Source organism: Dermochelys coriacea, chromosome 7, assembly GCF_009764565.3.
Source record: "Dermochelys coriacea isolate rDerCor1 chromosome 7, rDerCor1.pri.v4, whole genome shotgun sequence".
In the NCBI taxonomy this organism is placed as follows: domain Eukaryota; kingdom Metazoa; phylum Chordata; order Testudines; family Dermochelyidae; genus Dermochelys; species Dermochelys coriacea.
In genome coordinates this window covers 51,969,379-51,984,519 of record NC_050074.1, presented here as the reverse complement: position 1 = coordinate 51,984,519, position 15,141 = coordinate 51,969,379, and the positions used below count along the sequence as shown (strand labels likewise).

The following is a 15,141-nucleotide window of genomic DNA, read 5'->3' as shown; positions in this document are numbered from 1 at the left end:
AGGTGGGTATTGTAGGTGTTTGTCTCTGTCTGAGGGGTTGGAGCAAATGTGATTATATCGTAGAGCTTGGCTGTAGACAATGGATCATGTGGTATGATCTGGATGAAAGCTAGGAGGCATGTAGGAAGGAATAGCAGTCAGTAGGTTTCTGATATAGGGTGGTGTTTATGTGACCATCGCGCATTAGCACCGTAGCGTCCAGGAAAATGGTAAAAAATCCATTACAAATCTACATACTACACAGTCTATGCTGACAGCTTGTGCCACACACTCTCAAAGAAACTGCGGAACCACCTGATCAACATCCTCTACAGCAAACAGGGAAAGATTAAGAATGAGCTCTCAAAACTGGATACTCTCATAAAGAACCAACCTTCCACACAAACTTCCTCGTGGCTGGACTTTACAAAAACTAGACAAGCCATCTACAACACACAGTTTGTTTCTCTACAAAAGAAAAAGGACACTAAGCTATCTAAACTACTACATGCCACAAGGGGCCACAACATTGGTTCCCGTAACCCACCCAGAAATATTGTTAATCTATCCAACTATCCTCTTAACCCAGCAGAAGAATCTGTCGTATCTCGCGGCCTCTCCTTTTGCCCCTCCACCCCACGAACATGATACAGTTCTGTGGGGACCTAGAATCCTATTTTCGACGTCTCCGACTCAAGGAATATTTCCAACACACCTCTGACCAACATATTAACCCACAGAGACCTTCCTACCAACACTACAAAAAGAAGGATTCTGGGTGGACTCCTCCTGAAGGTTGAAACAGCAGACTGGACTTCTACATATAGAGTGCTTCTGCCGACGTGCACGGGCTGAAATTGTGGAAAAGCAGCATCACTTGCCCCATAACCTCAGCCGTGCAGAACACAATGCCATCCACAGCCTCAGAAACAACTCTGACATCATAATCAAAAAGGCTGACAAAGGAGGTGCTGTCGTCATCATGAATAGGTCAGAATATGAACAAGAGGCTACTAGGCAGCTCTCCAATACCACTTTCTACAAGCCATTACCCTCTGATCCCACTGAGGGTTACCAAAAGAAACTACAGCATTTGCTCAAGAAACTCCCTGAAAAAGCACAAGAACGAATCCGCACAGACACACCCCTAGGATCCCGACCTGGGGTATTCAATCTGCTACCCAAGATCCATAAACCTGGAAATCCTGGACGCCCCATCATCTCAGGCATTGGCACCCTGACAGCAGGATTGTCTGGCTATGTAGACTCCCTCCTCAGGCCCTACGTTACCAGCACTCCCAGCTATCTTCGAGACACCACTGACTTCCTGAGGAAACTACAATCCATTGGTGATCTTCCTAAAAACACCATCCTAGCCACTATGGATGTAGAAGCCCTCTACACCAACATTCCACAGAAAGATGGACTACAAGCCGTCAGGAACTGTATCCCAGATAATGTCATGGCTAACCTGGTGGCTGAACTTTGTGACTTTGTCCTCACCCATAACTATTTCACATTTGGGGACAACGTATACCTTCAAATCAGTGGAACTGCGATGGGTATTCGCATGGCCCCACAGTATACCAACATTTTTATGGCTGACTTAGAACAACGCTTCCTCAGTTCTCGTCTCCTAATGCCCCTACTCTACTTGCACTACATTGATGACATCTTCATCATCTGGACCCATGGAAAAGAAGCCCTTGAGGAATTCCACCATGATTTCAACAATTTCCATCCCGCCATCAACCTCAACCTGGACCAGTTCACAGAAGAGATCCACTTCCTGGACACTACGGTGCTAATACGCAATGGTCACATAAACACCACCCTATATCGGAAACCTACTGACCGCTATTCCTATCTACATGCCTCTAGCTTTCATCCAGATGATACCACACGATCCATTGTCTACAGCCAAGCTCTACGATATAACCGCATTTGCTCCAACCCCTCAGACAGAGAAACACCTACAAGATTTCTATCATGCATTCTTACAACTACAATACCCACCTCAGATTGATTTTTGGGGAAAATTTCCACAAAACGTTTCAGCTGTTTCTGAAATCAGGGGAGGAAAAAAAAATCACCCCAAAATTCTGACAATCATTTTGTTGAGAAGCTTTGGAACAGGGACCTGGTATTTTGCTTGTGGGGATAGCCATTGTGTCTTTTGCTGTGCCCATGGAAAGGGGGAAAAAAAGGGGGAAAGAAAAGAAAAAAAAAAAAGAAAAAGCGCAAATTTTGCCAAATTATAAACTTTTGAAAAGTCTGTGGTCCCACCTCCTTGAAGACTTTTGTTAGAGTTTGGCAGCTAAATTCTCCCAAGAGTTCATGGAGCATGCTCCAGCCCAGGCGTGCAAGGGCCTAGCAATACCTTCCCTGCAATTGCTCTTCCCAGTTCCTACACCCTGCTGGATGCCAGAACACAGCAAGGAGACTGCTTTTTCTGTGCTCTCAAAGCTCTCTCTGCATGCTCCCAAGCAGCATGGAGCAGGAAGTGGCCTCACTAAGATACAGAGAGGACAAGACGCATGGGGGGAGGGGGAGAGAAGAGAGGAAGAAAGGTGATAGGTAGGGGGAAGAGACTGAAGGTGGAGCCCAGGGGTTGGAGATTGGAACTAGAAGCATAGGGAAGAGTTGAGGGGAAAATTGGAAAAGGCTGGAGGGAAGGGGGGGGGGGGGGAAGAGAAAAAAAATGAAGGATCTGTGACCATTAAAGTACACTTCCTTCCAGAACCTAGAATGGAGATTCATGAGCCTCACCCTTCCTCTGATGCTTATTCACACACAGGAGACTAAACAAAGAACCCTGAGACAATGAGACCCCAAGGTCACAATACCAAGAACAGAGAGCTAGGCCCAGTCCCCAGGACAGGAGCCACTTCTGTGTGGGATGGCCTCGCTCTCCAGCTCCTTCCTGCCCCTCTCACCATGGTTGACTTGATCTCCAGCCCCATCAATAGGACAGGGCAGGCTTGATCTCCAGTCCCTTCACAAACTTCTGGCATTAAAGATGGACTAACTGTCTGATGGCAGGTGACATACACTGATGGCCACCAGGTGAACCTGTAGTCAACTAAGGGAAAGGCCCATCATCTTTAGATTAAGACGACAGTCTACAATATTAGAAATATCCACTGTCTAAGATATGAATTGGCTGGACCCAGACAGAGAAACCTTTCTACCTGGCTAAGTAAGTAACTTCTTGTTGGAGTCTTCTGTGATATTAAGAATGGTTTGCATGGCTTCTGAATAGGAACCAAGCTGTGAGATGAAGCACATTTGGGTAGGGATGCCGGACTATGCCATTCTGCTGGGTCAAGAGATCAGGGAAGAACCTACTGCTTATTAGGTGGAGGGATGACATCTGTAGGAGAGCTGGAAACCAGAACTGTCTGGGCCATTTGGGGGTGATGAGGATGACTCATGCCCTATCCAACTGCATCTTCCATAGAACCCAAGGTAGTAGTACGATGGGAGGGAAGGAATAGCTGAACTGATCTGTCCAAAGTAGCACAAAAGCATTCCCCTTAGAGTCAGGGTGGATTGATGGAAAGCTCTGATTTAAACAAAATAGAAAATTACAAGTACAAAATGGAAAAGTTGAGTAAAATCGAAAGAAAGGTAAGAACATAAGAATGGCCCTACTGGGTCAGACCAAAGGTCCATCTAGCCCAATATCCTGTCTTCCAAGAGTGGCCAGTGCCAGGTGCCCCAGAGGGAATGAACAGAACAGGTAATCATCAAGTGATCCATCCCGTGTTGCTCATTCCCAGCTTCTGGCAAACAAACAGAGGCTAGGGATGCCATTCCTGCCCATCCTGGCTAATAGCCACTGATGGACCTATCCTCCATGAATTTATCTAGTACTTTTTTTTTTTTTTTTTTTTTTTTTTGAAGATGCACTCTCATTGGTTGATATAAATTATTAAAACATGCTGCTTTACAACTAAGCAGAACCTTTGCAAATTAATTCCAATTCAGCAAAAAGTGTAAACTGGATACAATTAACTTAGGCTTGAATAGAGACTGGGAATGGATGAGTCATTACACAAAGTAAAACTATTTCCCCATGGTATTTCTTCCCCCCACCCCACCCCACTCCCCACTGTTCCTCAGATGTTCTTGTTCACTGCTGGAAACAGCCTACCTTGCTTGTCACCATGAAAGGTTTTCCTCCCCCCCCCCCCGCTGCTGATGGCTTATCTTAAGTGATCACTCTCCTTACAGTGTGTATGATAAAACCCATTGTTTCATGTTCTCTGTGTGTGTATATAAATCTCCCCTCTGTATTTTCCATCAAATGCGTCCAATGAAGTGAGCTGTAGCTCATGAAAGCTTATACTCAAATAAATGTGTTAGTCTCTAAGGTGCCACAAGTACTCCCTTTCTTTTTGCGAACACAGACTAACACGGCTGCTACTCTGAAACCTTTACACTTTGGTACATCTTTTTTCTACCTACAAAACTACACTATAACTATACACATTTATTTAAGCAGATATATAACTTAATATTTACAGATTCTTATTAATTGTACATTTTTAGTAATTAGAAAATGGTGAATGATCTCATTTACTAGTTAACTTTTTTTTGCTTGTGATTCGTGTCAAGCTGCATTAGAATGGCAACCTGAATTTAAACAAACAAACAAACACACACACCCACCCCCACCCCAACAAATAAATTATTTTTATTAGGGTTGTTTATGTATCCAAAACATTTAAACAAAACTTCTATCAAAACAGTGTTTCACAAGTACAACTAAATGATTTATTAACCACCACCACACTTGGACAGCAAGAGTCCATACTGCTGAATGTCCATGGCCACCTTGTATGGCTTTATTCCAAGCAACTAAAAGCTCCACAGGGTTATTACTGATCTGGTACAGCCAGGTTAATCATGGATGGCCATGTGGCTGCCACCAGTCCACTGCCAAGCAACGTCCCTTTCTGACCTCAACCCTGATCTTCAGGGTTCGATGTGTGTGGGACTTTATCTCCGATGCAGGTTATATGACTAAAAAGTGCCAACCACTCGTGATCAATGATGACTTAATCCTCTCAAGGTCAGTTCTTAGTAGTTCATCCCAATTAAAATCAAACCACTTTATGCCCAGCAGTCACTGCTGGCAAGGCATATGAAATGTCTCCAGCCTCCTGATGTCTTGTTTAAGCAAGATCCATGTTTCTGATCCATATAAGAGGATTGGAAGTACACAGGTTTGATAAATCTGTACTTTTGTATACAATTTCACTTTCTTTTGCTCTCCACATCCTCTGGAGACCCTTCATGGTTGAGGCTCAGGCTTGGATGTCTGGCTGCCTGTGCTCATTTGATGGCAATTTAATATGTGATTTATTAAACAGAAGGATTAACTGTAGTCAGTGAATTAAACTGATTTCAGATCAGACTGGGAAAGTTTTCAAATATGCCTAAATGAAAGTGACTGGAGCGTAAGCTCTTACTCACTTAAGTCTCTTGAAAATGAGCCAGTCTCCTAAATTACTTAGGTTGTCCTTCAAACTTATAGAATTAGTAAGATCTCATCCCCTCCCTCATTTTTATTCACAGACTGGAAGGGAGAAAAGTTTTCTTGCTTTTTCAATTCAAATTGATTTATCCAGTTAGTCCAAATGAAGAAAACATTCTCTCTATGCCTGCAGAAGAGACAACTGCAGTCAAAAGGTGGTTTATCACTTTATTAAAGTCTGGCTCTAGGGGCTTTAGCTGATGACTTCCATCAGTTCAGAACTGTGAATTTCTTTAAAACATCCTCAACACACATGTAATGCTTGAATGGTTCACCTCCAGCCCTGAAATTTAGTATGGTTGGCATGACTAATGGATGATGATTATTAGGATGTCAATGTCAAAGCAGGTTTCAGAGTAGCAGCCGTGTTAGTCTGTCTCCGCAAAAAGAAAAGGAGTACTTGTGGCACCTTAGAGACTAAAATTAATTTGAGCGTAAGCTTTTGTGAGCTGCAGCTCACTTCATCGGATGCATGCAGTGGAAAATACAGTGGGGCATCTTCTTCAGCAGTTAAGCATCTACCTGGTACTTTGAGTTGAGAATATTGTCAAGAAAATGCAGTTAAGTGCTTGATCCATCCACTTCTTTATTGCCTGCAATTTAACTTTGTCATTAAGTATTCTTCTTCATTGCTGTTGAACTTTGCAAAGAACTTCAAGAGAGACATCAGCAATATATCAGAAGGGTAGCAGTGTTAGTCTGGATCTGTAAAAGTGGCAAAGAGTCCTGTGGCACCATATAGACTAACAGACGTATTGGAGCATAAGCTTTCATGGGTGAATACCCACTTCGTCAGATGCATGTCATATGAATATTCACCCATGAAAGATTATGCTCAAGTATCAGCAATACAGAATCAATCTTTCTGCAGTTTGTTCAAGACCATGGAAATACGTTTCAGTATATTCAGCACATCTTCTCCAATTCCTTTTAGTTTGATGTTGACTATTTTGGCTGTGAGAGTTTCATCCTTTTTGTGATGGAAATTGGAAAGGCCAGTTCTTAATAAATAACTCAAAATAGTCAACCACTGAATTCCATCCTACATCTCAGAGGAGAATTCATTTGGATGCATCTGTTCTCTTCAGTGAATAAGAATATCAGGGTTGGAAGGGACCTCAGGAGGTAATCTACTCCAACCCCCTGCTCAAAACAGGACCAATCCCCAATTTTTGTCCCAGATCCCTAAATGGCCTCCTCAAGAATTGAATTCACAACTTTGGGTTTAGCAAGCCAATGCTCAAACCACTGAGCTATCCCCCAGACATGCATGCAAAATGAAAACAGTGAAACAAAGAAATGCAAGGCCTGCTTGCCCGAATGAAACAACATCACGAGAAGTGTTCCTTCTCAGGAGGAAGCACCGTTGAAGATGATTAAAGGAACGTGTCTGAACATGCAGGATCTTCAAGATGGTAAACTTTTTTATTTCATACTTCTTTCTTAAGGACTGCCCGTCTTCCTTCTGGACTTTTCTTAAATTTTCATGTTTGAACAAAAAAATATAGTTGTTACACTATGGTACTATCATTTTAGATGCAGTTGTGATAAAAAATAATAAATAGCTGAAATAGGCAGATTTACAATTTCACCTTGAAAGTAGTACTGAGTGTAAGTTGAATGCAATAAATTTGTTAGTCTCTAAGGTGCCACAAGTTTCAGAGTAGCAGCCGTGTTAGTCTGTATTCGCAAAAAGAAAAGGAGTACTTGTGGCACCTTAGAGACTAACAAATTTATTTGAGCATAAGCTTTAAGGTGCCACAAGTATTCCTTTTCTTTCTGCGAATACAGACTAACATGGCTGCTACTCTGAAACCTGTCTGAATGCAATGAGTAATACTAAATGAGCAGTTAAATAACTGCATTGACTTATTTTGTTTAAGAGAATCCAACCTCAACATTCAGGATTCTGAAGACTATCCACCTTCAAGATCACCATCATTTTCTAGAGTTTCAGAGTTATCTGCCAATGATAGTGTTACAGACACATCACGTACATCACAGCGCCACAGTATATCAACTGTAGCAAAATAAAAAAAAATAATCTCCATCATCCAGAAACCACCATAGATAAATTTGTGATCAGAACCAGCAGATTACAAAGAGAGGTAATTGATTAAAAGATTGCCCGGTTTCTTTATGCAACAAACTCTTCTGTCTGATTGAGAACCCACACTTCATTAACATGGTTCAGTCATTAAAACCAGGATACAATCCACGCAACAGAGCAGATGTCGCAGGCAAATTTGCTGGATAAAAAGTGTATGAAAGAGAAATTGAGCAGTGTGCAAAAGGTCTAGAGGGTGAAACTGTTAACCTGAGTCTTGATGAGTGGAGCAATGTCCACAATGATCCTGTTGTATGAGCTTGTGTGACAGCAGAAGAAGGGAACGTCTTCCTTACAGAAACAAACAATTGATACATCAGGAAATGCACACACAGCAGAATACTTACAAGAAGTTGCAGTAAAAGCTATAACAAACTGAAAAAAAATGCAAATGTCTAGTACTCAGCTTGGTCACAGACAATTTGCAAATGTATTCAAGATAAGAAATTATTTAGAAGAGAGTCCCAAGCCAATAACATACAGTTGCAGTGCTCATTTGATGCACCACCTAGCCAAAGACTTCAGTGTTCCAGAAATAAAGGCTAATGTTGTTGAAATTGCAAAATACTTCTGTAACAACCACTTTGCAGCAGCTGCTCTGAAAAAAAAAGTGGGAGGAACCAAGCTAACTCTCCCAGAAGATGTGCAATGGAACTCAGTAGTGGACTGTTTTGAGCACTATATCAAGAACTGGCCTAATCTGATGACAGTTTGTGAACAAAATCGTGAAAAAATAGATGCCACTGTCACAGCCACAGTTCTCAACATTGGGCTTAAGAGAAATGTTGAACACATGCCGAGTACCCTGAAGCCTATTTCTGTAGCCTGGAACAAAATGCAGGGAAAACAGCTCTTTTATTGCTGACGCTGTTGAAATTGGTAAAGAACTAAGTGAGATCTTAAGAGAAATATGCAATGGAGTTAAATTACAAGCATTTAAAAAAAAAATGGGACAAGCACTATCTCCTGCTCATTTTCTTGCAAAATATTCTCAATACTCACTACCAGGGTCAAACCTTAACTGCTGAAGAAGAGGAGTTGCCTAGGACATGAACATCCAGTAATCATCCCTCCATAATGCCAGCTATAATAAACTTCAGAGCTAAGGGTGAACCATTCAAGAAATATGTTTGCTGATGTTTTAAAGAAAGTCACACCAGTGAACTGGTTGAAGTCACTTAAGCACTTCGATTCAGAGACTGCTGAAGTGATAATCTCACTTTTAACTGCAGTAGCTTCTTTTGCCAGTGTAGAATGAATATTTTCTTCCTTTGGATTAATTCATTCCAAATTGAGAAATCATTTGGGACCTGAAAAAGCAGGAAAGCTGGTTTTTCTTTTCCAATTATGAACAAACAGGAAAACGAAGGTGAAGACAACTGAGTTAGCTGCAGAAGCCAATATTTTAAGTTTCTCATGTTGACCTGGCTGACAGTCTATTTTTTAAAAAAAATATTTTATTTAACTATTTTAGTTAAACAATTTTAAGAAAAACAATCCTGATTTGAAAAAACTTGAACGTTTAACTAAACTCAAAAATTCATATGCTTGTTTTGTTAAAATATAGTATGTTTGCTGTTGAATAAAAAAATCCAGAATACATAATAATGTTGTTTTAGTTAAATAAAACAATTTATGTGTCTGTCTGGTGATATTCTCCTCCTAATACAGCATGGCAAGAAAATCCTCCAAATATTAATGATTAACTGGTTGAATTGGAGATAGTTCACCTCCCAGTGACTTCAAAAATATCTGCTTCAATTACCTTTGGTAAATGAAATAACCAAAGAATCATTCGTTTTATGATATAGCGGTAAAACTAATCTGAAAAGTTTTCAAAATAAATCACTTTAAAAATTTATAAGGGTGTACCTTCTAAAAACGAAACCTACATCTCTGAGTTGTGACGAATATGTATGAAGGTTATAACAACCAACAAGAATGCACTTTTATGTAGAAAACCATGATTAAATCGAGTCTTCCTGACTAGTGATTTAAAATCAAATCCACCCTGCTAATTTGTACTACACATGTGAAAAATTAGGTTGTTTTCAAAGGCTCCACTGCCACATCCAAACCAGTGTTTCTTGCAGAACTCAAAGGCACTTCTCCAAGCTAGTGCAGTAGCCCCACTGCAGCGTTTCAAGCATAGACAAGTCCAGTGAGATGTAGATACACCAATTTAAATGTTCAGAGTAGACCAGCCCTAAGATTAGAGCTACTGAGCTCCAACGTGTAGTTCCCTGTCTCATTACCAGTATACCGTACACAACTATAAATAGGATTCTTGAATTAAAGATTTATTTAGGATGTTTTAACAAAATGTATAACTCATTTCCTTGCAAGGAAGAAAATATTAACCATTACAAAATGAGCTTATCACTTAGTTTAGAGAAACATTTACACTATCCAAAATGTTCTGCTTGAGAATTTTCTTACACTGAAAGAAAGAAAATTTTGTCTTTACTAATGTTTACAAACCCAGAGAAGAAGTCTGTCAAACTTACTATTACACTTCTACCCTGATATAACACAAATTCAGATATAACGCGGTAAAGCAATGCTCTGGGGGGGGCGGGGCTGATGTTCCAGTGGATCAAAACAAGTTCAATACAACACGGTTTCACCTATAACACGGTAAGATTTTTTGGCTCCCAAGGACAGCACTATATCGGGGTAGAGGTGTACTACAAAAAAACCCACCATAATGTTTGTTGTTGTTTTGGAGGGGTTTTTTTTTGCAGGAAACTGTACATCTCTGAAGAGGCCATCTACACGCTGCCTCTGTTTGGCAAATGTCCACTGCAAAGTATATTATTCCCACAATTCTGTATGCCTGGATTTAGCATTTTTTTTTCTTAGAAACTTCCATATTTTTCCTGTTTTTTTAAAAAACAAAAAAAACCACTCAATTTCCCATCCTCAGCCATTTTGCTTCCACTCACCCAAATTCTCCTTTCTGTAACATTTCCATTTGTATTCCCAATCTTAAACCCCAAAGTAAAAAAAAAAAAATCACAATAATGTCAGTCTCCAAATGACTGATCTGATTGCTGAACCTCAACCCCCCTGTATTCTCCCTTCCTGAATATTTGAGAATACTTATCTTTTGCAGGCCCAGACATACCTACTCCACACATGGCACCTCAACTCTGACCTATTACATTTTGAGTTACAGGAGGAAGATTTACACAGAATCCATGGAGATTCCTCTGCATCCATTCTTGAATTTCTCAAGATCGCTCACTCCACAACTCTACTCCATGGCCCCTAATCATTAATTTACTCTATATTTTAAATATTAAGCTTAGCTATTACACATGCATATTTACACCATTCAAAACTGAACTGTGCATTTCCTTATTCATATAGTTATTATTCAACTCCTTGTTTTGGATGATGCCCAGTAAGTCCCTTCTGCTTAATCTTCAGTATCTGAGTTCTCCTGTTTCGCAATACCACATCTGTCACTAACATGCTTTCCTGTAGAGGGTCTCTTTTCCTACCCTCTTTTTCCTGGGTTTCACCATCTGTCATGATTTTTTGTCAGTTCTATCTCTGCAGAATCTTCTTGTATATTGGAGTTTTAGATCTCTATAGCAAGCAACTGGAGTGTGATATTCCCTTCTTTAAGGTCTATGTGAGTGATACTGAAAGCTTAATTAGAAATCAAATGGAAATCTCCCCACCTATAATGAATTCCTGACCTATTAAGTGTTGCTAAAATTTCACCCAGCTCTAATCTCTTTTTTAAAGAGGAGAGAGATGGTTTTGGACAAACTTGAGCTTGGGGCTTTGGAGTATAAATTCTGAAATGTTCTTTAGCATTTTTCATAGTAAATTCATTTTGACAACAGTGATGAAACTTCATGAAATCTATAGGCCTTGTGTCACCTCTTCCACAGAGCTCAAATTTAACTACCCCTTAACTAAAGTTTGTGGATACTAGGATTTCCTCCTTCAACTTTTTCAGGCAGACTTCAATTCTAATACCATTTAGCGTGAGCAGCAGCTATCTTTTTTGCTCCAACAGGACCATGGAACCCCCAGTCCTGCTTCCAGCAATAACTACCTATTACTTTTCTTCATTGCCACAATCTTGGGGTAGGTTTCAGAGTAGCAGCCGTGTTAGTCTGTATTCGCAAAAAGAAAAGGAGTACTTGTGGCACCTTAGAGATTAACAAATTTATTAGAGCATAAGCTTTCGTGAGCTACAGCTCACTTCATCGGATGCATTTAATCTTGGGGTAATTTCATTTGCAAACAAATTCAATTTGCTTTATGCTGAAGACTCACAGATCTACCCCTCTATTCCTTCTGTCCAAACTAAAATCTCAGCTATCTCTGTGCAGATGTCTGTCAGTTCACACTTAACATGGGTATGACAGAGCTCCCGCCCCCCCGCCACCAGACCACGTTCTCCCCCTGCTCCTTTCTCAAATCACTGTGGACATCATCATCTCCTGTCTGTAACTCAGGTCCCTAATCAGGGAGTGGTCTTTGATTTGGACCTTTAAATCCTCATATTCAAGCTACATCTAAATCTTGCAGATTCCTTCCACACAACATCTTTAAGATAAAGTCTTGCCTATCCATCCACACAACAAACATTCTCATCTAAGCTCTTATACCATGTCTCAAGAACTGCAACATCACCCTGATTTCCCAGCCCATAAAATAAAGCAGTCAAGCAGCTTTCCGTTAATTGTCATCCCTTCTTCCATGGAAGATGTTTATGAAAACTTGTAAAGAGTCCAAGCAGAACAAAAACCAGCAGTAACAAATACAAACAGCAACAAGCAGCTGTTTCCATATACAGACTTGGGGGCACGGCGACAGCTCACACCCAGCTGTTTCCCACTGCTGCCTCTCAGGTAGTTCATTATATTGCCCTTGCTCTCTCTAGTAGGTCAGGGTTAATTGGCTGCTGCTTTGACCACTTAGGATCTACACTAGGGAGTGCCCTTGTCACCTGTCACACATTCTTTTCTTTGGCCTTGACAAATGCAATGTTGCCCTGTTCATATCCATTCACAATGCTTCTACAAAGATCACTTTCCTAGCCTATTGCTTTGACCATGTCACCCCCTCCCTATGAATCCCTCCACTGGTTTTCCCCCTTCCTATTACTTCAAACGTAAGCTGCCTATCTTCACTTTCCAAGCCCATTCTCCACCTTATCCATCATCTCTCATTCCTTAATGAAGCGTCAACTCCGATCTACAGTCTTGTCCAGGATGCTAGCCTCCATCGCCCACTCACCTGCTAAGTTTGCAAACAAGCAATCTTCACTGCCCTTCATGCTTGGGAGAAGCTCCTTATACACATCCACAAAGCTACAGCATTATCTTCCTTAAATCCTTCCTGTAATGAGGCCCAAAGGCCCCTGTTGGAGGCCTTAGGGTGCTGCCACACCCATACCAAGAAAGGAGCAGTGGCAAGGTCCTCCAAGCGCTACAGTCACTGCAGGGCAAGCAACCAATCAGAGCCCAGCAAGCTCATATAAAAAGCTGCACAGCCAAAATGAGTTCAGTCCAATACCAGGGACCAGGGGAGCAAGAGGTGCTCCTGGCTGGCTGCAAGGGCTAAGGCACGTTGTTGCTGGCACGAACTGAGGAAGCAAGACAATAGCTTCTGGCTGGCTGCCAGAACTCAATTAAGACAGGCTATGGGGAACAGGCCCAAAGAAAAGCAGTTAATTAAAGGGATGTGGCTGCTACTCAGAGTGTCCCTGGGCTGAGATCTGGAGTAGTGGGTGGGTCCGGGTCCTCTGTCCCCCTCCCTCCCAACAGCCATTGGGGAAGTGGCTGTGCCCTGAGAGAAGGGAATTTAGGCAGGCCTAGGGAAGGACTGTACATGGACCCGTTACCCCCTGGAAGAGGGCTGAACTGAGAAGGACCAGCTGGAAAGCTAGGGTCACAGGACTAAAGGGCAGGTGAAGAGCCTCCAGGGAGGAAGCCCTCGAAGTGAGCTGCTCCACCCCAGAGCAGGAACCTTTGCATGCAAGCTGGCCAACTAGGGTACTGAGATAGTTCCTGTTGGTCGGACTGAGCCCGAGGAGGGCCACAGGTCACTACTGAGATAGGCCCAGTTGGACAGTGTAGGGGCTGTTTTGTTTGTTTGCACACGGACTGCGGGTGACCCACTGAAGACCTGCCTGACAAGAGCAGCAGCTGACAAGGGGTACTGTGAACCAAAAACTGAGAAAACTGCAGGCACACGCACACATGACCAGGGGCACTTATGAGAGGTGGGTGCCACCCATTACACTTCATTAACACCCTCCTTTGTGGGAAGGCCTACCAAAAAAAAAAAAAAAAAAAAAAAAAAAAAAAAAAAAAAAATCTTAACAGGCCACTGGTGTACTGAGGCCACTGCCTATCATGCTGACCAGTACAACACACTGTTGCCTTATACTCCCTTCTGTCTGTATCTTTCTATTATTTTGTCTTATACATAGATTTTAAGTTCTTTGGGGCATGGATCGCTTTTTTGTTTTTGTACAGGGCTATGGATGAGGGATCTTTGTCCTTGACTGGGGCTCCCAAGTGCAATGGACATACATACATACCATCCCCCCCACTGCTTGAATTAAAAAAAAAAAACTCATGATTGAGGCACGAAAAGATCACAAGATCTAAAAAAATACACTTTTGGCTTATTTGCCTTTTAGGATGGGAACCTTTAGGATACATTGAGGTCAGATTTCCATGCGTTTTGCTGCAGTCAGGAAAATACAAACTTTGGGGGTTTTTTTTGTTAATCTATTTTCATTTAAAAAAAAAAAAACAACAACCAAAAACTATCCCATACTCATGTGACTCTATACACTTGTGCTCTAAGAAAAATACCAGTTATTATGAGACTCGCAACAGTATCATGACAGTTGGCAACAGTCCTTTATTTTACAAAATCTAGTCCATTGTCTGCAGTCTACATTTTTGATAGTGTTGAACTATTTATTAAGAATGGACCAATCCTGCTACAATTTGTAAAGAAAGTCACGACAAAAACAGATGGAACTATTAGAGCCAAAGCAGTCAAAATCGGAATAAAGATGTAGAAGATATCCTATATTTATTGAAACCTATTTCCATAGTGACCAAATGCAAAAAGAACCTTCTCTATTGTGAATACTGTTGAAATCTGGAAACAACTTCAACAAAACCATAGAAAAATTTCCAGGTAGTGAAGGAGTGATAGATCCAGCACTCCACCTCATTTTCTTGCAACATAAAGTACCAGGATAGCCTAACTGACAAAGAATATGCTGCTGTGACATGAGCCCCTAATAGACTATCAATCATGCCGATCATAATCTATTTCAGGGCTAGAGGTGCACTGTACATATTTGCTGCCAAAGCCGTAAAGAAAGCCAAACTGCTAAAATGGGGAAAGTCACCAACGAGACACCTGGAGCCAGAGTTTACTAAAGTGCTGAATGGCTTTTAACAGCAATACCATCTTTTGAGATAAAAATTTCTTCAGTTGGACTAGCTGATTCAAAGTTTAG

At 41.3% G+C, this 15,141-nt stretch overlaps 1 protein-coding gene across 3 annotated transcripts in view; it reads right to left on the bottom strand.

Annotated features, from left to right (window-relative positions):
• Positions 1-15,141, bottom strand: part of RHOA (ras homolog family member A) — a 63,324-nt gene that overhangs the window by 25,310 nt on the left and 22,873 nt on the right. Inside the window, exon 2 of one of the 3 annotated variants that reach the window (XM_043518404.1) lies at positions 6,976-6,979. The exons of the other annotated variants lie outside the window; for them this stretch is intronic. The gene's annotated coding sequence lies outside the window, so the exon portion shown is untranslated. The remainder of the gene's footprint in view (positions 1-6,975; positions 6,980-15,141) is intronic. 3 annotated transcript variants of the gene reach the window in all.